Below are 23,137 nucleotides of genomic sequence, written 5' to 3' on the forward strand. Positions count from 1 at the left end.
CATCTTGCTGCTCAGTGTCAGTTCTAGTATCCTCATCAGTGCTCACTATCACTGCTCATTGCATTGTGGTGTTCTGTATACTACAGTAACATAGTAATATAGTAACATATAGTAACATAGTTTTTGAGGTTGAATAGAGGCAAATTGCCCATCGTGTTCAACCTGTTTTAAGTTGTGATGATTCTACATACTTGCTGAATAATGTTTTATGACTAGTTAGCTACTACAACTCATGTTACCCCCGGATTAACCATGTTGATATTTTAAGTATTATAACCTTGGATAGCTTTTTCATTCAGAAATGTATCCATTCCTTTTTTAAATCCAATTACAGAGTCCGCCATTACCACCTTCCCTGGCAGGGAATTCCACATCCTGATTGCCCTAACAGTGAAGATCATAGTATCTCACCTGGCAGGTAAGTAGGAGTTGGGCCAGAGCTGTGGAGGATTGCTGCTCGGGCACCCCCTGTCAAGTGAAGGAGATCCAACTGAGGCAGCACAAGGGAACTCTCGAAAGAAGAACAAGGCTAGAGGAAGATCTGAGACAAATAAATCTGACTTTTACCAGAGCTGACCAGAGGAAAGCACAAACACAGTCCCCCACTACCACAAATAATGCAGTCGAGTTTCCCACATTTGGGGAAATCACAGGGGTCAGCATACCCAGAATGCAATGAATGAACCTCACCCTGGGAGAACAATCTTCATGACCATGGTATCGCCTATGCAAAATAAGTATGATTTGGGATAGGGCTGGGGAGGGCCGCTGCTCAGGCACATCTCTGTCAAGTAAAGGAGATTCAACTGAGGCAGCTCAAGGGAACTCTCATCTGGGGACAACAACTGCAGGGAGAACACATATTTTCAGATGAACATGGGAGGGCAGAAGGCTGCCTAATACTGAAGCACCCCCAAACAACAAACCAAATGCAACAACTAGTACAAGCATTCCTGGGGGAAGTTCTGCAGAAGACGGATTTGCATACGGTGATGTCATCCAAGCAGTGGGCCAAAGTTGGCTGGAACCCTCATCTGCATATGAAAAGAGAAAAGGGGTATGCAGGGCATGGCGGCCTTTTGCGGCGCTTGGATGACCCTTAGTTCGCATTAAACACCCCCACCCTCCTTCGGTGTGGGGCTCATGTTGACAATGCCCCAGCCCCTGAAGCATTCAAGCTGATTTCTTACAGCAGCTTGGCACTGTAACAGCTCCAGAGCTGCTCTGTAAGGCAAGTAAAAGGGTGTGTAGTTTGCATTGTGCATTGGAAGGCACAAAGTAAGCAGACAGGAGGAGAAGTCAGGATAGTGCACAAGGGTATAAAAGGGAGGGGCTCAAGAAAAAAGAAGTGGAAACAGACAGCAAACTAGGCTGGAGAGAGACCTGAGACAAAGAGATCTGAATTATACGAGAGCCGACCAGGGGAAACACAAATTATGCAGTCAAGTTTCCCACATTTGGGGAAATCGCAGGGGCAGCACACCCAGAGTGCAATGGGTGAGCCTTGCCCTGGAAGAAGCACCTTCATGATCATAGTATCTCACCTGGCAGGTAAGTAGGAGTTGGGCTTGAGCTGGGGAGGGTCGCTGCTCGGGCACCCCCCTGTCAAGTGAAGGAGATCCAACTGAGGCAGCACAAGGGAACTCTCGAAAGAAGAACAAGGCTAGAGGAAGATCTGAAACAAAGAAATCTGACTTTTACCAGAGCTGACCAGAGGAAAACACAAACACAGTCCCCCACTACCACAAATAATGCAGTCGAGTTACCCACATTTGGGGAAATCACAGGGGTCAGCATACCCAGAATGCAATGAATGAAGCTCACCCTGGGAGAATAATCTTCATGACCATGGTATCTCATATGCAAAATAAGTATGATTTGGGATAGGGCTGGGGAGGGCCGCTGCTCAGGCACATCTCTGTCAAGTAAAGGAGATTCAACTGAGGCAGCACAAGGGAACTCTCATCTGGGGACAACAACTGCAGGGAGAACACATATTTTCAGATGAACATGGGAGGGCAGAAGGCTGCCTAATACTGAAGCACCCCCAAACAACAAACCAAATGCAACAACTAGTGCAAGCATTCCTGGGGGAAGGCCTGCCGCAGATGGATTTGCATATGGTGATGTCATCCAAGCAGTGGGTCAAAGTTGGCTTCAACCCTCGTCTGCATATGAAAAGAGAAAAGGGGCGTGCAGGGCATGGCGGCCTTTTGCGGTGCTTGGATGACCCTTAGTTTGCATGAAACACCCCCACCCTCCTTCGGTGTGGGTCTCATGTTGGCCATGCCCCAGCCCCTGAAGCATTCAAGCTGATTTCTTGCAGCAGCTTGGCACTGTAACAGCTCCAGAGCTGCTCTGTAAGGCAAGTAAAAGGGTGTGGGCCCTGCAGCACTACCTGTAGTTTGCATTGTGCATTGGAAGGCACAAAGTAAGCAGACAGGAGGAGAAGTCAGGATAGTGCACAAGGGTATAAAAGGGAGGGGCTCAAGAAAAGAGAAGTGGAAACAGACAGCAAACTAGGCTGTAGAGAGACCTGAGACAAAGAGATCTGAATTATACGAGAGCCGACCAGGGGAAACACAAATTCTGCAGTCAAGTTTCCCACATTTGGGGAAATCGCAGGGGCAGCACACCCAGAGTGCAATGGGTGAGCCTTGCCCTGGGAGAAGCACCTTCATGATCATAGTATCTCACCTGGCAGGTAAGTAGGAGTTGGGCTAGAGCTGGGGAGGGTCGCTGCTCGGGCACCCCCCTGTCAAGTGAAGGAGATCCAACTGAGGCAGCACAAGGGAACTCTCGAAAGAAGAACAAGGCTAGAGGAAGATCTGAGACAAAGAAATCTGACTTTTACCAGAGCTGACCAGAGGAAAACACAAACACAGTCCCCCACTACAACAAATAATGCAGTCGAGTTTCCCACATTTGGGGAAATCACAGGGGTCAGCATACCCAGAATGCAATGAATGAACCTCACCCTGGGAGAACAATCTTCATGACCATGGTATCTCCTATGCAAAATAAGTATGATTTGGGATAGGGCTGGGGAGGGCCGCTGCTCAGGCACATCTCTGTCAAGTAAAGGAGATTCAACTGAGGCAGCACAAGGGAACTCTCATCTGGGGACAACAACTGCAGGGAGAACACATATTTTCAGATGAACATGGGAGGGCAGAAGGCTGCCTAATACTGAAGCACCCCCAAACAACAAACCAAATGCAACAACTAGTGCAAGCATTCCTGGGGGAAGGTCTGCAGCAGATGGATTTGCATATGGTGATGTCATCCAAGCAGTGGGTCAAAGTTGGCTTCAACCCTCGTCTGCATATGAAAAGAGAAAAGGGGCGTGCAGGGCATGGCGGCCTTTTGCGGCGCTTGGATGACCCCTAGTTCGCATTAAACACCTCCACCCTCCTTCGGTGTGGGGCTCATGTTGGCTATGCCACTGCCCCTGAAGCATACAAGCTGATTTCTTGCAGCAGCTGGGCACTGTAACAGCTCTAGAGCTGCTCTGTACGGCAAGTAAAAGGGTGTGGGCCCTGCAGCACTACCTGTAGTTTGGAAGGCACAAAGTAAGCAGACGGGAGAAGTCAGGATAGTGCGCAAGGGCATAGAAGGGAGCAGCTCAAGAAAAGAGAAGTGGAAACAGACAGCAAACTAAGCTGGAGAGAGACCTGAGACAAAGAGATCTGAATTATACGAGAGCCGACCAGGGGAAACACAAATTATGCAGTCAAGTTTCCCACATTTGGGGAAATCGCAGGAGCAGCACACCCAGAGTGCAATGGGTGAGCCTTGCCCTGGGAGAAGCACCTTCATGATCATAGTATCTCACCTGGCAGGTAAGTAGGATTTGGGCTAGAGCTGGGGAGGGTCGCTGCTCGGGTACCCCCCTGTCAAGTGAAGGAGATCCAACTGAGGCAGCACAAGGGAACTCTCGAAAGAAGAACAAGGCTAGAGGAAGATCTGAGACAAAGAAATCTGACTTTTACCAGAGCTGACCAGAGGAAAGCACAAACACAGTCCCCCACTACCACAAATAATGCAGTCGAGTTTCCCACATTTGGGGAAATCACAGGGGTCAGCATACCCAGAATGCAATGAATGAACCTCACCCTGGGAAAACAATCTTCATGACCATGGTATCGCCTATGCAAAATAAGTATGATTTGGGATAGGGCTGGGGAGGGCCGCTGCTCAGGCACATCTCTGTCAAGTAAAGGAGATTCAACTGAGGCAGCACAAGGGAACTCTAATCTGGGGACAACAACTGCAGGGAGAACACATATTTTCAGATGAACATGGGAGGGCAGAAGGCTGCCTAATACTGAAGCACCCCCAAACAACAAACCAAATGCAACAACTAGTGCAAGCATTCCTGGGGGAAGGCCTGCAGCAGATGGATTTGCATATGTTGATGTCATCCAAGCAGTGGGTCAAAGTTGGCTTCAACCCTCGTCTGCATGTGAAAAGAGAAAAGGGGCGTGCAGGGCATGGCGGCCTTTTGCGGCGCTTGGATGACCCCTAGTTCGCATTAAACACCTCCACCCTCCTTCGGTGTGGGGCTCATGTTGGCTATGCCTCAGCCCCCGAAGCATTCAAGCTGATTTCTTGCAGTAGCTGGGCTCTGTAACAGCTCCAGAGCTGCTCTGTACGGCAAGTAAAAGGGTGTGGGCCCTGCAGCACTACCTGTAGTTTGCATTGTGCATTGGAAGGCACAAAGTAAGCAGACGGGAGAAGTAAGGATAGTGCGCAAGGGCATAGAAGGGAGCGGCTCAAGAAAAGAGAAGTGGAAACAGACAGCAAACTAGGCTGGAGAGAGACCTGAGACAAAGAGATCTGAATTACATGAGAGCCGACCAGGGAACACTCAAATTATGCAGTCAAGTTTCCCACATTTGGGGAAATCGCAGGGGCAGCACACCCAGAGTGCAATGGGTGAGCCTTGCCCTGGGAGAAGCAACTTCATGATCATAGTATCTCACCTGGCTGGTAAGTAGGAGTTGGGCTAGAGCTTGGGAGGGTCGCTGCTCGGGCACCCCCCTGTCAAGTGAAGGAGATCCAACTGAGGCAGCACAAGGGAACTCTCGAAAGAAGAACAAGGCTAGAGGAAGATCTGAGACAAAGAAATATGACTTTTACCAGAGCTGACCAGAGGAAAGCACAAACACAGTCCCCCACTACCACAAATAATGCAGTCGAGTTTCCCACATTTGGGGAAATCACAGGGGTCAGCATACCCAGAATGCAATGAATGAACCTAACCCTGGGAGAACAATCTTCATGACCATGGTATCTCCTATGCAAAATAAGTATGATTTGGGATAGGGCTGGGGAGGGCCGTTGCTCAGGCACATCTCTGTCAAGTAAGTTGCATTTGATTTGTTGTTTGGGGGTGCTTCAGTATTAGGCAGCCTTCTGCCCTACCATGTTCATCTGAAAATATGTGTTCTCCCTGCAGTTGTTGTCCCCAGATGAGAGTTCCCTTGTGCTGCCTCAGTTGAATCTCCTTTTGGAGAAGACCTCAATAAGATTGTAGCTGATCTGGCTACTGCTAAAACAGCTTGCCTACCTAGTATGACTCCTACCACGCAGAAGGCTAAAAGTACTTTTCTTGGCCCTTTCATCTTCCAGGTAAAGCGTACCCAAGGTCAGGCATACCCAAAGCAAGCTCATGTTTCCAGACCTGCCAAGCCCAGACTGAAGCAATCCTGGGCTGCCCATCAGCCTGCTTCCAAAACGGACAAGCCTGCCGCATGACGGTGCAGGCCTCCCTCTGGGGGATCCCAGGGTGGGGGGCCCGACTTCTAGGTTTGGCAAAGAAAGGTATAATTCTAAGCTAGAGAATTCTGTTTGGAGCTCACCTTGCACTTTGTGAAGAAATAATCAGCATTGTGGCTGAGCAGATACATGTAGTGTGTGGCTGCAAACTGCATGGATCTGCTGCGTTGTAATGCTGATTCTTTTTTTTTTGCAAAGTACCAATAGCTTCATATAATGTTCACAATTTTTATGCAGGATCAAATAGCTCAATAGGTAGGGTGTTTGATTAGAATTCAACAGGTTATAGGTTTGAATCCTGGGTATGGTAGTTTGAGATGTGTTATTTAATAAAGTATGTTGTTCTGACTGCTGGCATCCTATCACCTGGGATATCATACTAAATAAATGGAGTTGATCAAATTTTTTTTTTTAACTAGGGACAATTTCCAGATACTTCTCTTTATAACTGAGATTGCCCCCTGGAACTTCACATCAGTTGACAACTATGCATGAGTGGGCAGTGCTTGCCCTGGATCTGCCCACCCATTTATGTGCCGTCATAAAATAAAGCATGACTGACAGTTATCCTGGGCGTACACTACACAATTATCTGTCAGGCTATCTATCCAGTCTGGATGGATGGAATGAAAATCTGGTAATGTATTGGAGCAAATGTCAATTAGCCATTTGCTCCCAAACACTAGAAAAGTGGTCAAAAATGGTCATTACACAAATTGGTTAAACCCAAAATTTAACCAATTTGTTTAGGGGACCATTTTTGTCCATTTTTTAGTGTTTGAGAGTTAATCGTTGATGGTCATTTGCTCACATAGATAACCGGATTTCTATTCCAACCAGCCAGTGTTGGAGAGATGGTCTGCCAGATTACATAATGCATACCAGAGCCATAACTAGACTTTTTGGTTCCCTGTGACAGAGAATTATATGCCCTCCCTCCCCTCCCTCCCCATTTTTTCAATATGGACAAAAGGTGCATGCCTTGTGGGGAAGGGGCATAACAAGATTGGTCTCAGAGAAAGCACATGAGATATGAAGATATATCTAGTATACTTGACACTCAATGGTTTGTGGTATTGCCGGGGTGCCCTCCTTAAATGCATATACAGTCACACATGGCATGTTTGTGTAAATGGCATATCAGCAGTCAGCACTAACTGGTGACATGCCATTTGTACAAGTAAGCCATGTGTGACTAATATATACAAACATACACCTCAAACTATCATACCCAGGATTCAAACCTATAACCTGTTGAATTCTAATCAAACACCCTACCCATTGAGCTACTTGATCCTGCATCTATTCTAACCTCCAAAAACAGATTCAGTTGCATTTTCCAGCGTGTTTTGTTTGCGCCTTTGCAAATGTCTTACATCGACAAACTTATTTAGTACTATTTTGCAAATAGGGTTACATTGTCGCAACATTGTGTTCCCTAATTGCTTGAATTTTTAAATGCAAAAATTGATAAAGACACCTGATAATTGCTCTGTGGAGTCTTATTTTGTGTCTACTTCTTATCTACATTTAATTCCCTACCTCTAATCAAGGCATTTTTAAATGCTGGGCGCTGCCAGGACGTGAGGCCTACCTAGTCTTTAGATCTGAATTTGAATGTACTTGTGAACTAACTTAATTTCCTACTTCTAAATTCATTCCTAAATTCACTACTTACATTAATCCTGTAGTTGGGCATTTTGAGCCTTCAATTGTGGGCATTGTTTTGTGTCCAGACCAGCAGCTGGTGGTGTGCATTTGCTGGAAAGGCATCGAAGACCTCCGATATGCTGCATCTCCTGATGTGTGTCTGCCTCAAGTGGCTGTCAGCAAATGCATGCTAGACACCCCATTCCAAGCTGATTGTGACATCACGGAACATGCATCATAGAACAGGCATGCTAGAACATGGGTCTTCAACCTGCGACCCTCCAGCTGCTGTGGAACTACATATCCCAGCATGCCCTGCCTCAGTTTTAGCATACCTTAATAGCAAAACTGTGGCAGGGCATGCTGGGATGTGTAGTTTCACAGCAGCTGGAGGGCCACAGGATGAAGACCCATGTGCTAGAACCAAACCTCTTGTACATTGAATGCTAGCAAGCTGAATGTTTAAATCCTTTTTGTTCCGCAGCATTCCAATGCGGAAGATTCCATGGAACCAGAGATTATTCCATTGAGAAGGACATGCTGCCTGGATGACTGCACTGTGCAAATTAAATCACGGAGCTAGTTGGCTTGTGGGTGGCTCTGGTGACTGGGTGGTTGGGTGGGCGGTATGTCGGAGGTGGAGCACATGCAAATGAATGTGTATCATCCAGCTAGTGAGAGAGAAAACTAATGCAGGAGTGTGCCTGCTTGTCAGTGAGTTATGCACCTTGCCAGACGTCAAATCTACATGGAGCAACTGGAGGGGACAAGAGCAGGTTTGGAAAATATAGACAGAAGAGCATATATGCTGGCGCATTCTCCATGATTGTGTCAGCTTATGTTTTGGTGCACTGCACTTTCCTCCACTAAGTTTTAGCCATTTTGTTTAAACGCAAGTGTAGTTGCTTCTCGCTCTTTTGGCTGTGATATTGTATCGTGGTTGAAGAGTCTGCTGGAGGGATTGTTTTCTTCATTGGCGAGAGACTGAAGATATTCCAGGATGGAAGGCTTGGGAACACTATCTGTTTTTCAGTTGTGGAAGAGTTGAAAGACCGGATTGGACTACATTCTATAGTAAAGGGTATCTTTGTATTTATTAATCCTCCCTTTATATGTGTCTGTCTTTCAATAAAGCTTTGGGCTTGTGATTCCGTCACCCTCTTACACTCCACACCCATAGCCTTATTAACTATTGTATTGTTTAAATGTATAGTGCAGTTCATGATTTATAGTGTAGGCTGGCCTGTGCTGTAGTTCTTGAACTGTACTATACCGACAGCATTTGTATTGTGTTTTGGCTGTGCTGCAACACAGTACTTATGTGTGTAATGTTTATGTATGTTTTTTTTTGCTTCTTTATGTCAATAAAGACTGCTTTTTCAATCCAATATCTGAAAACAATCAATGTTTATCTTTGATGGCAATAGAAGTGGTATGATATTTGCTGCTTTTGAAAGGCAATATCTGATATGTCCCCTATCTGGGAACCATATATTAAATGGCTTTTCAGAAAAGGGAGATGGGAGAAGAGCTTTCAGTACTTGTAGGACCGATGCACATTTCCTATTCTAGCCTCCAAAAACAGATTCAGTTGCATTTTCCAGCGTGTTTTGGATGCGCCTTTGCAAATGTCTTACATCGACAAACTTATTTAGTACTATTTTGCAAATAGGGTTACATTGTTGCAACATTGTGTTCCCTAATTGCTTGATTTTTTAAATGCAACAATTGATAAAAACACCTGATAACTGCTCTGCGGAGTCTTATTTTGTGTCTACTTCTTATCTACATTTAATTCCGTACCTCTAGTCAAGGCATTTTTAAATGCTGGCGGCTGCCAGGACGTGAGGCCTACCTAGACTTTAGATCTGAATTTGAATGTACTTGTGAACTAACTTAATTTCCTACTTCTAAATTCATTCCTAAATTCACTACTTACATGAATCCTGTAGTTGGGCATTTTGGGACTTCGATTGTGGGCATTGTTTTGTGTCCAGACCAGCAGCAGGTGGTGTGCATTTGCTGGAAAGGCATCGAAGACCTCCGATATGCTGCATCTCCTGATGTGTGTCTCCCTCAAGTGGCTGTCAGCAAATGCCTGCTAGACACCCCATTCCAAGCTGATTGTGACATCACGGAACATGCATCATAGAACAGGCATGCTAAAACATGGGTCTTCAACCTGCGACCCTCCAGCTGCTGTGGAACTACACATCCCAGCATGCCCTGCCTCAGTTTTAGCATACCTTAATAGCAAAACTGTGGCTGGGCATGCTGGGATGTGTAGTTTCACAGCAGCTGGAGGGCCACAGGATGAAGACCCATGTGCTAGAGCCAAGCCACAGGTACATTGAATGCTAGCAAGCTGAATATTTAAATCCTTTTTGTTCCGCAGCATTCCAATGCGGAAGATTCCATGGAACCAGAGATCCTTCCATTGAGAAGGACATGCTGCCTGGATGACTACACTGTGCAAATTAAATCACGGAGCCAGTTGGTTTGTGGGTGGCTCTGGTGACTGGGTGGTTGGGTGGGTGGTGTGTCGGAGGTGGAGCACATGCAAATGATTGTGTATCATCCAGCTAGTGAGAGAGAAAACTCATGCAGGAGTGTGCCTGCTTGTCAGTGGGTTATGCACCTTGCCAGACGTTAAATCTACATAGAGCAGCTGGAGGGGACAAGAGCAGGTTTGCAAAATATAGATAGAAGAGCATATATGCTGGCGCATTCTCCATGATTGTGTCAGCTTATGTTTTGGTGCACTGCACTTTCCTCCACTAAGTTTTAGCCATTTTTGTTAAGCTCAAGTGTAGTTGCTTCTCGGCCTTTTGGCTGTGATCTTGTATTGTGGTTGAAGGGTCTGCTGGAGGGAGGGATTGCTTTCTTCATTGGCGAAAGACCAAAGATATTCCAGGATGGAAGGCTTGGGAACACTATCCGTTTTTCAATTGTGGAAGAGTTGAAAGACCGGATTGGACTACATTCTATAGTAAAGGATGTCTTTCTATTTATTAATCCTCCCCTTATATGTGTCAGTCTTTCAATAAAGCTTCGGGCTTGTGATTCCCTCACCCTCTTACACTCCACACCCATAGCCTTATTAACTGTTGTATTATTGTACAGTTTAAATGTATAGTGCAGTTCATGATTTATAGTGTAGGCTGGCCTGTGCTGTAGTTCTTGAACTGTACTATACCGTCAGCATTTCTATTGTGTTTTGGCTGTGCCGCAACGCGGTACTTATGTGTGTAATGTTTATGTATGTTTTTTTGCTTCTTTATGTGCATCGGTCCTACAAGTACTGAAAGCTCTTCTCCCATCTCCCTTTTCTGAAAAGCCATTTAATATATGGTTCCCAGATAGGGGACATATCAGATATTGGATTTCAAAAGCATCAAATATCATACCACTTTTATTGCCATCAAAGATAAACATTGATTGTTTTCAGATATTGGCTTGAAAAAGCAGTCTTTATTGACATAAAAAAAAAAAAACATACATAAACATTACACACATAAATACAGTGTTGCAGCACAGCCAAAATACAATACAAATGCTGACGGTATAGTACAGTTCAAGAACTACAGCACAGGCCAGCCTACACTATAAATCATGAACTGCACTATACATTTAAACTATACAATAATACAACAGTTAATAAGGCTATGGGTGTGGAGTGTAAGAGGGTGAGGGATTCACAAAACCGAAGCTTTATTGTAACACAGACACATATAAGGGGAGGGTCAATAAATAGAAAGATATCCTTTACTATAGAATGTAGTCCAATCCGACCTCTGTGCTCTTCCACAACTGAAAAACAGATAGTGTTCCCAAGCCTTCCATCCTGGAATATCTTTGGTCTTTCGCCAATGAAGAAAACAATCCCTCCCTCCAGCAGACCCTTCAACCACGATACAAGATCACAGCCAAAAGGCCGAGAAGCAACTACACTTGAGCTTAACAAAAATGGCTAAAACTTAGTGGAGGAAAGTGCAGTGCACCAAAACATAAGCTGACACAATCATGGAGAATGCGCCAGCATATATGCTCTTCTATCTATATTTTGCAAACCTGCTCTTGTCCCCTCCAGCTGCTCTATGTAGATTTAACGTCTGGCAAGGTGCATAACCCACTGACAAGCAGGCACACTCCTGCATGAGTTTTCTCTCTCATTAGCTGGATGATACACAATCATTTGCATGTGCTCCACCTCCGACACACCACCCACCCAACCACCCAGCTCTAGCTGGCTTGTCTCTAGCACATGGGTCTTCATCCTGTGGCCCTCCAGCTGCTGTGAAACTACACATCCCAGCATGCCCTGCCACAGTTTTGCTATTAAGGTATGCTAAAACTGAGGCAGGGCATGCTGGGATGTGTAGTTCCACAGCAGCTGGAGGGTCGCAGGTTGAAGACCCATGTTTTAGCATGCCTGTTCTATGATGCATGTCTAGCAGGCATTTGCTGACAGCCACTTGAGGGAGACACACATCAGGAGATGCAGCATATCGGAGGTCTTCGATGCCTTTCCAGCAAATGCACACCACCTGCTGCTGGTCTGGACACAAAACAATGCCCACAATCGAAGTCCCAAAATGCCCAACTACAGGATTCATGTAAGTAGTGAATTTAGGAATGAATTTAGAAGTAGGAAATTAAGTTAGTTCACAAGTACATTCAAATTCAGATCTAAAGACTAAACACAAAACACAAAATAAGACTCCACAGAGCAATTATCAGGTGTCTTTATCAATTGTTGCATTTAAAAAATCAAGCAATTAGGGAACACAATGTTGCGACAATCTAACCCTATTTGCAAAATAGTACTAAATAAGTTTGTCGATGTAAGACATTTGCAAAGGCGCAAACAAAACACGCTGGAAAATGCAACTGAATCTGTTTTTGGAGGTTAGAATAGATGCAGGATCAAGTAGCTCAATGGGTAGGGTGTTTGATTAGAATTCAACAGGTTATAGGTTTGAATCCTGGGTATGATAGTTTGAGGTGTTATTTAATAAAGCATGTTTATATATTAGTCACACATGGCTTACTTGTACAAATGGCATGTCACCAGTTAGTGCTGACTGCTGATATGCCATTTGCACAAACATGCCATGTGTGACTGTATATGCATTTAAGGAGGGCACCCCGGCAATACCACAAACCATTGAGTGCCAAGTATACTAGATATATCTTCATATCTCATGTGCTTTCTCTGAGACCAATCTTGTTATGCCCCTTCCCCAGAAGGCATGCACCTTTTGTCCATATTGCAAAAATGGGGAGGGGGGGGGCATATAATTATCTGTCACAGGGCACCAAAAAGTCTAGTTATGGCTCTGGTATGCATTATGTAATCTGGCAGACCATCTGTCCTTTACTTGACAGAGATGTGCCTGAGCAGCGGCCCTCCCCAGCCCTATCCCAAATCATACTTATTTTGCATAGGAGATACCATGGTCATGAAGATTGTTCTCCCAGGGTGAGGTTCATTCATTGCATTCTGGGTATGCTGACCCCTGTGATTTCCCCAAATGTGGGAAACTCGACTGCATTATTTGTGGTAGTGGGGGACTGTGTTTGTGCTTTCCTCTGGTCAGCTCTGGTAAAAGTCAGATTTCTTTGTCTCAGATCTTCCTCTAGCCTTGTTCTTCTTTCGAGAATTCCCTTGTGCTGCCTCAGTTGGATCTCCTTCACTTGACAGGGGGGTACCCGAGCAGCGACCCTCCCCAGCTCTAGCCCAACTCCTACTTACCTGCCAGGTGAGATACTATGATCATGAAGGTGCTTCTCCCAGGGCAAGGCTCACCCATTGCACTCTGGGTGTGCTGCTCCTGCGATTTCCCCAAATGTGGGAAACTTGACTGCATAATTTGTGTTTCCCCTGGTCGGCTCTCGTATAATTCAGATCTCTTTGTCTCAGGTCTCTCTCCAGCCTAGTTTGCTGTCTATTTCCACTTCTCTTTTCTTGAGCCGCTCCCTTCTATGCCCTTGCGCACTATCCTTACTTCTCCCGTCTGCTTACTTTGTGCCTTCCAATGCACAATGCAAACTACAGGTAGTGCTGCAGGGCCCACACCCTTTTACTTGCCGTACAGAGCAGCTCTAGAGCTGTTACAGTGCCCAGCTGCTGCAAGAAATCAGCTTGTATGCTTCAGGGGCTGGGGCATAGCCAACATGAGCCCCACACCGAAGGAGGGTGGAGGTGTTTAATGCGAACTAGGGGTCATCCAAGCGCCGCAAAAGGCCGCCATGCCCTGCACGCCCCTTTTCTCTTTTCATATGCAGACGAGGGTTGAAGCCAACTTTGACCCACTGCTTGGATGACATCACCATATGCAAATCCATCTGCTGCAGGCCTTCCCCCAGGAATGCTTGCACTAGTTGTTGCATTTGGTTTGTTGTTTGGGGGTGCTTCAGTATTAGGCAGCCTTCTGCCCTCCCATGTTCATCTGAAAATATGTGTTCTCCCTGCAGTTGTTGTCCCCAGATGAGAGTTCCCTTGTGCTGCCTCAGTTGAATCTCCTTTACTTGACAGAGATGTGCCTGAGCAGCGGCCCTCCCCAGCCCTATCCCAAATCATACTTATTTTGCATAGGAGATACCATGGTCATGAAGATTGTTCTCCCAGGGTGAGGTTCATTCATTGCATTCTGGGTATGCTGACCCCTGTGATTTCCCCAAATGTGGGAAACTCGACTGCATTATTTGTTGTAGTGGGGGACTGTGTTTGTGTTTTCCTCTGGTCAGCTCTGGTAAAAGTCAGATTTCTTTGTCTCAGATCTTCCTCTAGCCTTGTTCTTCTTTCGAGAGTTCCCTTGTGCTGCCTCAGTTGGATCTCCTTCACTTGACAGGGGGGTGCCCGAGCAGCGACCCTCCCAAGCTCTAGCCCAACTCCTACTTACCTGCCAGGTGAGATACTATGATCATGAAGGTGCTTCTCCCAGGGCAAGGCTCACCCATTGCACTCTGGGTGTGCTGCCCCTGCGATTTCCCCAAATGTGGGAAACTTGACTGCAGAATTTGTGTTTCCCCTGGTCGGCTCTCGTGTAATTCAGATCTCTTTGTCTCAGGTCTCTCTCCAGCCTAGTTTGCTGTCTGTTTCCACTTCTTTTTTCTTGAGCCCCTCCCTTTTATACCCTTGTGCACTATCCTGACTTCTCCTCCTGTCTGCTTACTTTGTGCCTTCCAATGCACAATGCAAACTACACACCCTTTTACTTGCCTTACAGAGCAGCTCTGGAGCTGTTACAGTGCCAAGCTGCTGTAAGAAATCAGCTTGAATGCTTCAGGGGCTAGGGCATTGTCAACATGAGCCCCACACCAAAGGAGGGTGGAGGTGTTTAATGCGAACTAGGGGTCATCCAAGCGCCGCAAAAGGCCGCCATGCCCTGCACGCCCCTTTTCTCTTTTCATATGCAGATGAGGGTTGAAGCCAACTTTGACCCACTGCTTGGATGACATCACCATATGCAAATCCATCTGCTGCAGGCCTTCCCCCCGGAATGCTTGCACTAGTTGTTGCATTTGGTTTGTTGTTTGGGGGTGCTTCAGTATTAGGCAGCCTTCTGCCCTCCCATGTTCATCTGAAAATATGTGTTCTCCCTGCAGTTGTTGTCCCCAGATGAGAGTTCCCTTGTGCTGCCTCAGTTGAATCTCTATTACTTGACAGAGATGTGCCTGAGCAGCGGCCCTCCCCAGCCCTATCCCAAATCATACTTATTTTGCATAGGCGATACCATGGTCATGAAGATTGTTCTCCCAGGGTGAGGTTCATTCATTGCATTCTGGGTATGCTGACCCCTGTGATTTCCCCAAATGTGGGAAACTCGACTGCATTATTTGTTGTAGTGGGGGACTGTGTTTGTGTTTTCCTCTGGTCAGCTCTGGTAAAAGTCAGATTTCTTTGTCTCAGATCTTCCTCTAGCCTTGTTCTTCTTTCGAGAGTTCCCTTGTGCTGCCTCAGTTGGATCTCCTTCACTTGACAGGGGGTGCCCGAGCAGCGACTCTCCCCAGCTCTAGACCAACTCCTACTTACCTGCCAGGTGAGATACTATGATCATGAAGGTGCTTCTCCCAGGGCAAGGCTCACCCATTGTACTCTGGGTGTGCTGCCCCTGCGATTTCCCCAAATGTGGGAAACTTGACTGCAGAATTTGTGTTTCCCCTGGTCAGCTCTCGTATAATTCAGATCTCTTTGTCTCAGGTCTCTCTCCAGCCTAGTTTGCTGTCTGTTTCCACTTCTTTTTTCTTGAGCCCCTCCCTTTTATACCCTTGTGCACTATCCTGACTTCTCCTCCTGTCTGCTTACTTTGTGCCTTCCAATGCACAATGCAAACTACAGGTAGTGCTGCAGGGCCCACACCCTTTTACTTGCCTTACAGAGCAGCTCTGGAGCTGTTTCAGTGCCAAGCTGCTGTAAGAAATAAGCTTGAATGCTTCAGAGGCTGGGGCATTGTCAACATGAGCCCCACACCAAAGGAGGGTGGAGGTGTTTAATGCGAACTAGGGGTCATCCAAGCGCCGCAAAAGTCCGCCATGCCCTGCACGCCCCTTTTCTCTTTTCATATGCAGATGAGGATTGAAGCCAACTTTGACCCACTGCTTGGATGACATCACCATATGCAAATCCATCTGCTGCAGGCCTTCCCCCCGGAATGCTTGCACTAGTTGTTGCATTTGGTTTGTTGTTTGGGGGTGCTTCAGTATTAGGCAGCCTTCTGCCCTCCCATGTTCATCTGAAAATATGTGTTCTCCCTGCAGTTGTTGTCCCCAGATGAGAGTTCCCTTGTGCTGCCTCAGTTGAATCTCCTTTACTTGACAGAGATGTGCCTGAGCAGCGGCCCTCCCCAGCCCTATCCCAAATCATACTTATTTTGCATAGGAGATACCATGGTCATGAAGATTGTTCTCCCAGGGTGAGGTTCATTCATTGCATTTTGGGTATGCTGACCCCTGTGATTTCCCCAAATGTGGGTAACTCGACTGCATTATTTGTGGTAGTGGGGGACTGTGTTTGTGTTTTCCTCTGGTCAGCTCTGGTAAAAGTCAGATTTCTTTGTTTCAGATCTTCCTCTAGCCTTGTTCTTCTTTCGAGAGTTCCCTTGTGCTGCCTCAGTTGGATCTCCTTCAGTTGACAGGGCGGTGCCCGAGCAGCGACCCTCCCCAGCTCAAGCTCAACTCCTACTTACCTGCCAGGTGAGATACTATGATCATGAAGGTGCTTCTTCCAGGGCAAGGCTCACCCATTGCACTCTGGGTGTGCTGCCCCTGCGATTTCCCCAAATGTGGGAAACTTGACTGCATAATTTGTGTTTCCCCTGGTCGGCTCTCGTATAATTCAGATCTCTTTGTCTCAGGTCTCTCTCCAGCCTAGTTTGCTGTCTGTTTCCACTTCTTTTTTCTTGAGACCCTCCCTTTTATACCCTTGTGCACTATCCTGACTTCTCCTCCTGTCTGCTTACTTTGTGCCTTCCAATGCACAATGCAAACTACACACCCTTTTACTTGCCTTACAGAGCAGCTCTGGAGCTGTTACAGTGCCAAGCTGCTGTAAGAAATCAGCTTGAATGCTTCAGGGGCTAGGGCATTGTCAACATGAGCCCCACACCAAAGGAGGGTGGAGGTGTTTAATGCGAACTAGGGGTCATCCAAGCGCCGCAAAAGGCCGCCATGCCCTGCACGCCCCTTTTCTCTTTTCATATGCAGATGAGGGTTGAAGCCAACTTTGACCCACTGCTTGGATGACATCACCATATGCAAATCCATCTGCTGCAGGCCTTCCCCCCGGAATGCTTGCACTAGTTGTTGCATTTGGTTTGTTGTTTGGGGGTGCTTCAGTATTAGGCAGCCTTCTGCCCTCCCATGTTCATCTGAAAATATGTGTTCTCCCTGCAGTTGTTGTCCCCAGATGAGAGTTCCCTTGTGCTGCCTCAGTTGAATCTCCATTACTTGACAGAGATGTGCCTGAGCAGCGGCCCTCCCCAGCCCTATCCCAAATCATACTTATTTTGCATAGGCGATACCATGGTCATGAAGATTGTTCTCCCAGGGTGAGGTTCATTCATTGCATTCTGGGTATGCTGACCCCTGTGATTTCCCCAAATGTGGGAAACTCGACTGCATTATTTGTTGTAGTGGGGGACTGTGTTTGTGTTTTCCTCTGGTCAGCTCTGGTAAAAGTCAGATTTCTTTGTCTCAGATCTTCCTCTAGCCTTGTTCTTCTTTCGAGAGTTCCCTTGTGCTGCCTCAGTTGGATCTCCTTCACTTGACAGGGGGTGCCCGAGCAGCGACTCTCCCCAGCTCTAGACCAACTCCTACTTACCTGCCAGGTGAGATACTATGATCATGAAGGTGCTTCTCCCAGGGCAAGGCTCACCCATTGTACTCTGGGTGTGCTGCCCCTGCGATTTCCCCAAATGTGGGAAACTTGACTGCAGAATTTGTGTTTCCCCTGGTCAGCTCTCGTATAATTCAGATCTCTTTGTCTCAGGTCTCTCTCCAGCCTAGTTTGCTGTCTGTTTCCACTTCTTTTTTCTTGAGCCCCTCCCTTTTATACCCTTGTGCACTATCCTGACTTCTCCTCCTGTCTGCTTACTTTGTGCCTTCCAATGCACAATGCAAACTACAGGTAGTGCTGCAGGGCCCACACCCTTTTACTTGCCTTACAGAGCAGCTCTGGAGCTGTTTCAGTGCCAAGCTGCTGTAAGAAATAAGCTTGAATGCTTCAGAGGCTGGGGCATTGTCAACATGAGCCCCACACCAAAGGAGGGTGGAGGTGTTTAATGCGAACTAGGGGTCATCCAAGCGCCGCAAAAGTCCGCCATGCCCTGCACACCCCTTTTCTCTTTTCATATGCAGATGAGGATTGAAGCCAACTTTGACCCACTGCTTGGATGACATCACCATATGCAAATCCATCTGCTGCAGGCCTTCCCCCCGGAATGCTTGCACTAGTTGTTGCATTTGGTTTGTTGTTTGGGGGTGCTTCAGTATTAGGCAGCCTTCTGCCCTCCCATGTTCATCTGAAAATATGTGTTCTCCCTGCAGTTGTTGTCCCCAGATGAGAGTTCCCTTGTGCTGCCTCAGTTGAATCTCCTTTACTTGACAGAGATGTGCCTGAGCAGCGGCCCTCCCCAGCCCTATCCCAAATCATACTTATTTTGCATAGGGGATACCATGGTCATGAAGATTGTTCTCCCAGGGTGAGGTTCATTCATTGCATTTTGGGTATGCTGACCCCTGTGATTTCCCCAAATGTGGGTAACTCGACTGCATTATTTGTGGTAGTGGGGGACTGTGTTTGTGTTTTCCTCTGGTCAGCTCTGGTAAAAGTCAGATTTCTTTGTTTCAGATCTTCCTCTAGCCTTGTTCTTCTTTCGAGAGTTCCCTTGTGCTGCCTCAGTTGGATCTCCTTCAGTTGACAGGGCGGTGCCCGAGCAGCGACCCTACCCAGCTCAAGCCCAACTCCTACTTACCTGCCAGGTGAGATACTATGATCATGAAGGTGCTTCTTCCAGGGCAAGGCTCACACATTGCACTCTGGGTGTGCTGCCCCTGCGATTTCCCCAAATGTGGGAAACTTGACTGCATAATTTGTGTTTCCCCTGGTCGGCTCTCGTATAATTCAGATCTCTTTGTCTCAGGTCTCTCTCCAGCCTAGTTTGCTGTCTGTTTCCACTTCTTTTTTCTTGAGACCCTCCCTTTTATACCCTTGTGCACTATCCTGACTTCTCCTCCTGTCTGCTTACTTTGTGCCTTCCAATGCACAATGCAAACTACACACCCTTTTACTTGCCTTACAGAGCAGCTCTGGAGCTGTTACAGTGCCAAGCTGCTGTAAGAAATCAGCTTGAATGCTTCAGGGGCTGGGGCATTGTCAACATGAGCCCCACACCGAAGGAGGGTGGGGGTGTTTAATGCGAACTAAGGGTCATCCAAGCGCCGCAAAAGGCCGCCATGCCCTGCATGCCCCTTTTCTCTTTTCATATGCAGATGAGGGTTCCAGCCAACTTTGGCCCACTGCTTGGATGACATCACCGTATGCAAATCCGTCTTCTGCAGAACTTCCCCCAGGAATGCTTGTACTAGTTGTTGCATTTGGTTTGTTGTTTGGGGGTGCTTCAGTATTAGGCAGCCTTCTGCCCTCCCATGTTCATCTGAAAATATGTGTTCTCCCTGCAGTTGTTGTCCCCAGATGAGAGTTCCCTTGTGCTGCCTCAGTTGAATCTCCTATACTTGACAGAGATGTGCCTGAGCAGCGGCCCTCCCCAGCGCTATCCCAAATCATACTTATTTTGCATAGGCGATACCATGGTCATGAAGATTGTTCTCCCAGGGTGAGGTTCATTCATTGCATTCTGGGTATGCTGACCCCTGTGATTTCCAAAATGTGGGAAACTCGACTGCATTATTTGTGGTAGTGGGGGACTGTGTTTGTGCTTTCCTCTGGTCAGCTCTGGTAAAAGTCAGATTTCTTTGTCTCAGATCTTCCTCTAGCCTTGTTCTTCTTTCGAGAGTTCCCTTGTGCTGCCTCAGTTGGATCTCCTTCACTTGACAGGGGGGTGCCCGAGCAGCGACCCTCCCAAGCTCTAGCCCAACTCCTACTTACCTGCCAGGTGAGATACTATGATCATGAAGGTGCTTCTCCCAGGGCAAGGCTCACCCATTGCACTCTGGGTGTGCTGCCCCTGCGATTTCCCCAAATGTGGGAAACTTGACTGCAGAATTTGTGTTTCCCCTGGTCGGCTCTCGTGTAATTCAGATCTCTTTGTCTCAGGTCTCTCTCCAGCCTAGTTTGCTGTCTGTTTCCACTTCTTTTTTCTTGAGCCCCTCCCTTTTATACCCTTGTGCACTATCCTGACTTCTCCTCCTGTCTGCTTACTTTGTGCCTTCCAATGCACAATGCAAACTAGACACCCTTTTACTTGCCTTACAGAGCAGCTCTGGAGCTGTTACAGTGCCAAGCTGCTGTAAGAAATCAGCTTGAATGCTTCAGGGGCTAGGGCATTGTCAACATGAGCCCCACACCAAAGGAGGGTGGAGGTGTTTAATGCGAACTAGGGGTCATCCAAGCGCCGCAAAAGGCCGCCATGCCCTGCACGCCCCTTTTCTCTTTTCATATGCAGATGAGGGTTGAAGCCAACTTTGACCCACTGCTTGGATGACATCACCATATGCAAATCCATCTGCTGCAGGCCTTCCCCCCGGAATGCTTGCACTAGTTGTTGCATTTGGTTTGTTGTTTGGGGGTGCTTCAGTATTAGGCAGCCTTCTGCCCTCCCATGTTCTTCTGAAAATATGTGTTCTCCCTGCAGTTGTTGTCTCCAGATGAGAGTTCCCTTGTGCTGCCTCAGTTGAATCTCCATTACTTGACAGAGATGTGCCTGAGCAGCGGCCCTCCCCAGCCCTATCCCAAATCATACTTATTTTGCATAGGCGATACCATGGTCATGAAGATTGTTCTCCCAGGGTGAGGTTCATTCATTGCATTCTGGGTATGCTGACCCCTGTGATTTCCCCAAATGTGGGAAACTCGTCTGCATTATTTGTTGTAGTGGGGGACTGTGTTTGTGTTTTCCTCTGGTCAGCTCTGGTAAAAGTCAGATTTCTTTGTCTCAGATCTTCCTCTAGCCTTGTTCTTCTTTTGAGAGTTCCCTTGTGCTGCCTCAGTTGGATCTCCTTCACTTGACAGGGGGTGCCCGAGCAGCGACCCTCCCCAGCTCTAGCCCAACTCCTACTTACCTGCCAGGTGAGATACTATGATCATGAAGGTGCTTCTCCCAGGGCAAGGCTCACCCATTGTACTCTGGGTGTGCTGCCCCTGCGATTTCCCCAAATGTGGGAAACTTGACTGCAGAATTTGTGTTTCCCCTGGTCAGCTCTCGTATAATTCAGATCTCTTTGTCTCAGGTCTCTCTCCAGCCTAGTTTGCTGTCTGTTTCCACTTCTTTTTTCTTGAGCCCCTCCCTTTTATACCCTTGTGCACAATCCTGACTTCTCCTCCTGTCTGCTTACTTTGTACCTTCCAATGCACAATGCAAACTACAGGTAGTGCTGCAGGGCCCACACCCTTTTACTTGCCTTACAGAGCAGCTCTGGAGCTGTTTCAGTGCCAAGCTGCTGTAAGAAATAAGCTTGAATGCTTCAGAGGCTGGGGCATTGTCAACATGAGCCCCACACCAAAGGAGGGTGGAGGTGTTTAATGCGAACTAGGGGTCATCCAAGCGCCGCAAAAGGCCGCCATGCCCTGCACGCCCCTTTTCTCTTTTCATATGCAGATGAGGATTGAAGCCAACTTTGACCCACTGCTTGGATGACATCACCATATGCAAATCCATCTGCTGCAGGCCTTCCCCCCGGAATGCTTGCACTAGTTGTTGCATTTGGTTTGTTGTTTGGGGGTGCTTCAGTATTAGGCAGCCTTCTGCCCTCCCATGTTCATCTGAAAATATGTGTTCTCCCTGCAGTTGTTGTCCCCAGATGAGAGTTCCCTTGTGCTGCCTCAGTTGAATCTCCATTACTTGACAGAGATGTGCCTGAGCAGCGGCCCTCCCCAGCCCTATCCCAAATCATACTTATTTTGCATAGGCGATACCATGGTCATGAAGATTGTTCTCCCAGGGTGAGGTTCATTCATTGCATTCTGGGTATGCTGACCCCTGTGATTTCCCCAAATGTGGGAAACTCGACTGCATTATTTGTTGTAGTGGGGGACTGTGTTTGTGTTTTCCTCTGGTCAGCTCTGGTAAAAGTCAGATTTCTTTGTCTCAGATCTTCCTCAAGCCTTGTTCTTCTTTCGAGAGTTCCCTTGTGCTGCCTCAGTTGGATCTCCTTCACTTGACAGGGGGTGCCCGAGCAGCGACCCTCCCCAGCTCTAGCCCAACTCCTACTTACCTGCCAGGTGAGATACTATGATCATGAAGGTGCTTCTCCCAGGGCAAGGCTCACCCATTGTACTCTGGGTGTGCTGCCCCTGCGATTTCCCCAAATGTGGGAAACTTGACTGCAGAATTTGTGTTTCCCCTGGTCAGCTCTCGTATAATTCAGATCTCTTTGTCTCAGGTCTCTCTCCAGCCTAGTTTGCTGTCTGTTTCCACTTCTTTTTTCTTGAGCCCCTCCCTTTTATACCCTTGTGCACTATCCTGACTTCTCCTCCTGTCTGCTTACTTTGTGCCTTCCAATGAACAATGCAAACTACAGGTAGTGCTGCAGGGCCCACACCCTTTTACATGCCTTACAGAGCAGCTCTGGAGCTGTTTCAGTGCCAAGCTGCTGTAAGAAATAAGCTTGAATGCTTCAGAGGCTGGGGCATTGTCAACATGAGCCCCACACCAAAGGAGGGTGGAGGTGTTTAATGCGAACTAGGGGTCATCCAAGCGCCGCAAAAGGCCGCCATGCCCTGCACGCCCCTTTTCTCTTTTCATATGCAGATGAGGATTGAAGCCAACTTTGACCCACTGCTTGGATGACATCACCATATGCAAATCCATCTGCTGCAGGCCTTCCCCCCGGAATGCTTGCACTAGTTGTTGCATTTGGTTTGTTGTTTGGGGGTGCTTCAGTATTAGGCAGCCTTCTGCCCTCCCATGTTCATCTGAAAATATGTGTTCTCCCTGCAGTTGTTGTCCCCAGATGAGAGTTCCCTTGTGCTGCCTCAGTTGAATCTCCTTTACTTGACAGAGATGTGCCTGAGCAGCGGCCCTCC

General features: G+C 47.3%; 27 non-coding genes across 27 annotated transcripts; 18 read left to right on the forward strand and 9 right to left on the reverse strand.

Moving 5' to 3' along the window:
- Positions 1-577: 577 nt before the first annotated feature.
- Positions 578-741, reverse strand: LOC134999685 (U1 spliceosomal RNA). Its single transcript, XR_010201761.1, has one exon. It is a non-coding gene; the product is annotated as a U1 spliceosomal RNA (small nuclear RNA).
- A 655-nt stretch (positions 742-1,396) lies between these two features.
- LOC135000032 (U1 spliceosomal RNA) lies at positions 1,397-1,559 on the reverse strand. The gene has a single exon (XR_010202071.1). It is a non-coding gene; the product is annotated as a U1 spliceosomal RNA (small nuclear RNA).
- Positions 1,560-1,711: 152 nt separating this feature from the next.
- LOC134999892 (U1 spliceosomal RNA) lies at positions 1,712-1,875 on the reverse strand. Its single transcript, XR_010201958.1, has one exon. It is a non-coding gene; the product is annotated as a U1 spliceosomal RNA (small nuclear RNA).
- Positions 1,876-2,549: 674 nt separating this feature from the next.
- On the reverse strand, positions 2,550-2,712 carry LOC135000046 (U1 spliceosomal RNA). Its single transcript, XR_010202084.1, has one exon. It is a non-coding gene; the product is annotated as a U1 spliceosomal RNA (small nuclear RNA).
- Positions 2,713-2,864: 152 nt separating this feature from the next.
- On the reverse strand, positions 2,865-3,028 carry LOC134999724 (U1 spliceosomal RNA). Its single transcript, XR_010201799.1, has one exon. It is a non-coding gene; the product is annotated as a U1 spliceosomal RNA (small nuclear RNA).
- Positions 3,029-3,687: 659 nt separating this feature from the next.
- On the reverse strand, positions 3,688-3,850 carry LOC134999961 (U1 spliceosomal RNA). Its single transcript, XR_010202024.1, has one exon. It is a non-coding gene; the product is annotated as a U1 spliceosomal RNA (small nuclear RNA).
- A 152-nt stretch (positions 3,851-4,002) lies between these two features.
- Positions 4,003-4,166, reverse strand: LOC134999714 (U1 spliceosomal RNA). Its single transcript, XR_010201790.1, has one exon. It is a non-coding gene; the product is annotated as a U1 spliceosomal RNA (small nuclear RNA).
- A 671-nt stretch (positions 4,167-4,837) lies between these two features.
- On the reverse strand, positions 4,838-5,000 carry LOC134999415 (U1 spliceosomal RNA). Its single transcript, XR_010201518.1, has one exon. It is a non-coding gene; the product is annotated as a U1 spliceosomal RNA (small nuclear RNA).
- Positions 5,001-5,152: 152 nt separating this feature from the next.
- LOC134999656 (U1 spliceosomal RNA) lies at positions 5,153-5,316 on the reverse strand. The gene has a single exon (XR_010201734.1). It is a non-coding gene; the product is annotated as a U1 spliceosomal RNA (small nuclear RNA).
- Positions 5,317-12,862: 7,546 nt separating this feature from the next.
- LOC135000001 (U1 spliceosomal RNA) lies at positions 12,863-13,026 on the forward strand. Its single transcript, XR_010202056.1, has one exon. It is a non-coding gene; the product is annotated as a U1 spliceosomal RNA (small nuclear RNA).
- A 152-nt stretch (positions 13,027-13,178) lies between these two features.
- Positions 13,179-13,341, forward strand: LOC134999962 (U1 spliceosomal RNA). Its single transcript, XR_010202025.1, has one exon. It is a non-coding gene; the product is annotated as a U1 spliceosomal RNA (small nuclear RNA).
- A 671-nt stretch (positions 13,342-14,012) lies between these two features.
- LOC134999725 (U1 spliceosomal RNA) lies at positions 14,013-14,176 on the forward strand. The gene has a single exon (XR_010201800.1). It is a non-coding gene; the product is annotated as a U1 spliceosomal RNA (small nuclear RNA).
- Positions 14,177-14,328: 152 nt separating this feature from the next.
- Positions 14,329-14,491, forward strand: LOC134999899 (U1 spliceosomal RNA). Its single transcript, XR_010201965.1, has one exon. It is a non-coding gene; the product is annotated as a U1 spliceosomal RNA (small nuclear RNA).
- A 655-nt stretch (positions 14,492-15,146) lies between these two features.
- On the forward strand, positions 15,147-15,310 carry LOC134999789 (U1 spliceosomal RNA). Its single transcript, XR_010201861.1, has one exon. It is a non-coding gene; the product is annotated as a U1 spliceosomal RNA (small nuclear RNA).
- Positions 15,311-15,461: 151 nt separating this feature from the next.
- On the forward strand, positions 15,462-15,624 carry LOC134999352 (U1 spliceosomal RNA). Its single transcript, XR_010201460.1, has one exon. It is a non-coding gene; the product is annotated as a U1 spliceosomal RNA (small nuclear RNA).
- Positions 15,625-16,298: 674 nt separating this feature from the next.
- LOC134999696 (U1 spliceosomal RNA) lies at positions 16,299-16,462 on the forward strand. Its single transcript, XR_010201772.1, has one exon. It is a non-coding gene; the product is annotated as a U1 spliceosomal RNA (small nuclear RNA).
- A 152-nt stretch (positions 16,463-16,614) lies between these two features.
- Positions 16,615-16,777, forward strand: LOC135000033 (U1 spliceosomal RNA). The gene has a single exon (XR_010202072.1). It is a non-coding gene; the product is annotated as a U1 spliceosomal RNA (small nuclear RNA).
- A 655-nt stretch (positions 16,778-17,432) lies between these two features.
- Positions 17,433-17,596, forward strand: LOC134999791 (U1 spliceosomal RNA). Its single transcript, XR_010201863.1, has one exon. It is a non-coding gene; the product is annotated as a U1 spliceosomal RNA (small nuclear RNA).
- Positions 17,597-17,747: 151 nt separating this feature from the next.
- Positions 17,748-17,910, forward strand: LOC134999353 (U1 spliceosomal RNA). The gene has a single exon (XR_010201461.1). It is a non-coding gene; the product is annotated as a U1 spliceosomal RNA (small nuclear RNA).
- A 674-nt stretch (positions 17,911-18,584) lies between these two features.
- LOC134999746 (U1 spliceosomal RNA) lies at positions 18,585-18,748 on the forward strand. The gene has a single exon (XR_010201820.1). It is a non-coding gene; the product is annotated as a U1 spliceosomal RNA (small nuclear RNA).
- A 152-nt stretch (positions 18,749-18,900) lies between these two features.
- LOC134999381 (U1 spliceosomal RNA) lies at positions 18,901-19,063 on the forward strand. The gene has a single exon (XR_010201485.1). It is a non-coding gene; the product is annotated as a U1 spliceosomal RNA (small nuclear RNA).
- A 655-nt stretch (positions 19,064-19,718) lies between these two features.
- Positions 19,719-19,881, forward strand: LOC134999794 (U1 spliceosomal RNA). Its single transcript, XR_010201866.1, has one exon. It is a non-coding gene; the product is annotated as a U1 spliceosomal RNA (small nuclear RNA).
- Positions 19,882-20,033: 152 nt separating this feature from the next.
- On the forward strand, positions 20,034-20,196 carry LOC134999900 (U1 spliceosomal RNA). The gene has a single exon (XR_010201966.1). It is a non-coding gene; the product is annotated as a U1 spliceosomal RNA (small nuclear RNA).
- A 655-nt stretch (positions 20,197-20,851) lies between these two features.
- Positions 20,852-21,015, forward strand: LOC134999818 (U1 spliceosomal RNA). The gene has a single exon (XR_010201889.1). It is a non-coding gene; the product is annotated as a U1 spliceosomal RNA (small nuclear RNA).
- Positions 21,016-21,166: 151 nt separating this feature from the next.
- LOC134999354 (U1 spliceosomal RNA) lies at positions 21,167-21,329 on the forward strand. The gene has a single exon (XR_010201462.1). It is a non-coding gene; the product is annotated as a U1 spliceosomal RNA (small nuclear RNA).
- Positions 21,330-22,003: 674 nt separating this feature from the next.
- On the forward strand, positions 22,004-22,167 carry LOC134999792 (U1 spliceosomal RNA). The gene has a single exon (XR_010201864.1). It is a non-coding gene; the product is annotated as a U1 spliceosomal RNA (small nuclear RNA).
- Positions 22,168-22,318: 151 nt separating this feature from the next.
- Positions 22,319-22,481, forward strand: LOC134999355 (U1 spliceosomal RNA). Its single transcript, XR_010201463.1, has one exon. It is a non-coding gene; the product is annotated as a U1 spliceosomal RNA (small nuclear RNA).
- The last annotated feature ends 656 nt before the right edge of the window (positions 22,482-23,137 follow it).

This window comes from Pseudophryne corroboree, unplaced genomic scaffold (genome assembly GCF_028390025.1).
Source record: "Pseudophryne corroboree isolate aPseCor3 unplaced genomic scaffold, aPseCor3.hap2 scaffold_150, whole genome shotgun sequence".
In the NCBI taxonomy this organism is placed as follows: Eukaryota; Metazoa; Chordata; class Amphibia; order Anura; family Myobatrachidae; genus Pseudophryne; species Pseudophryne corroboree.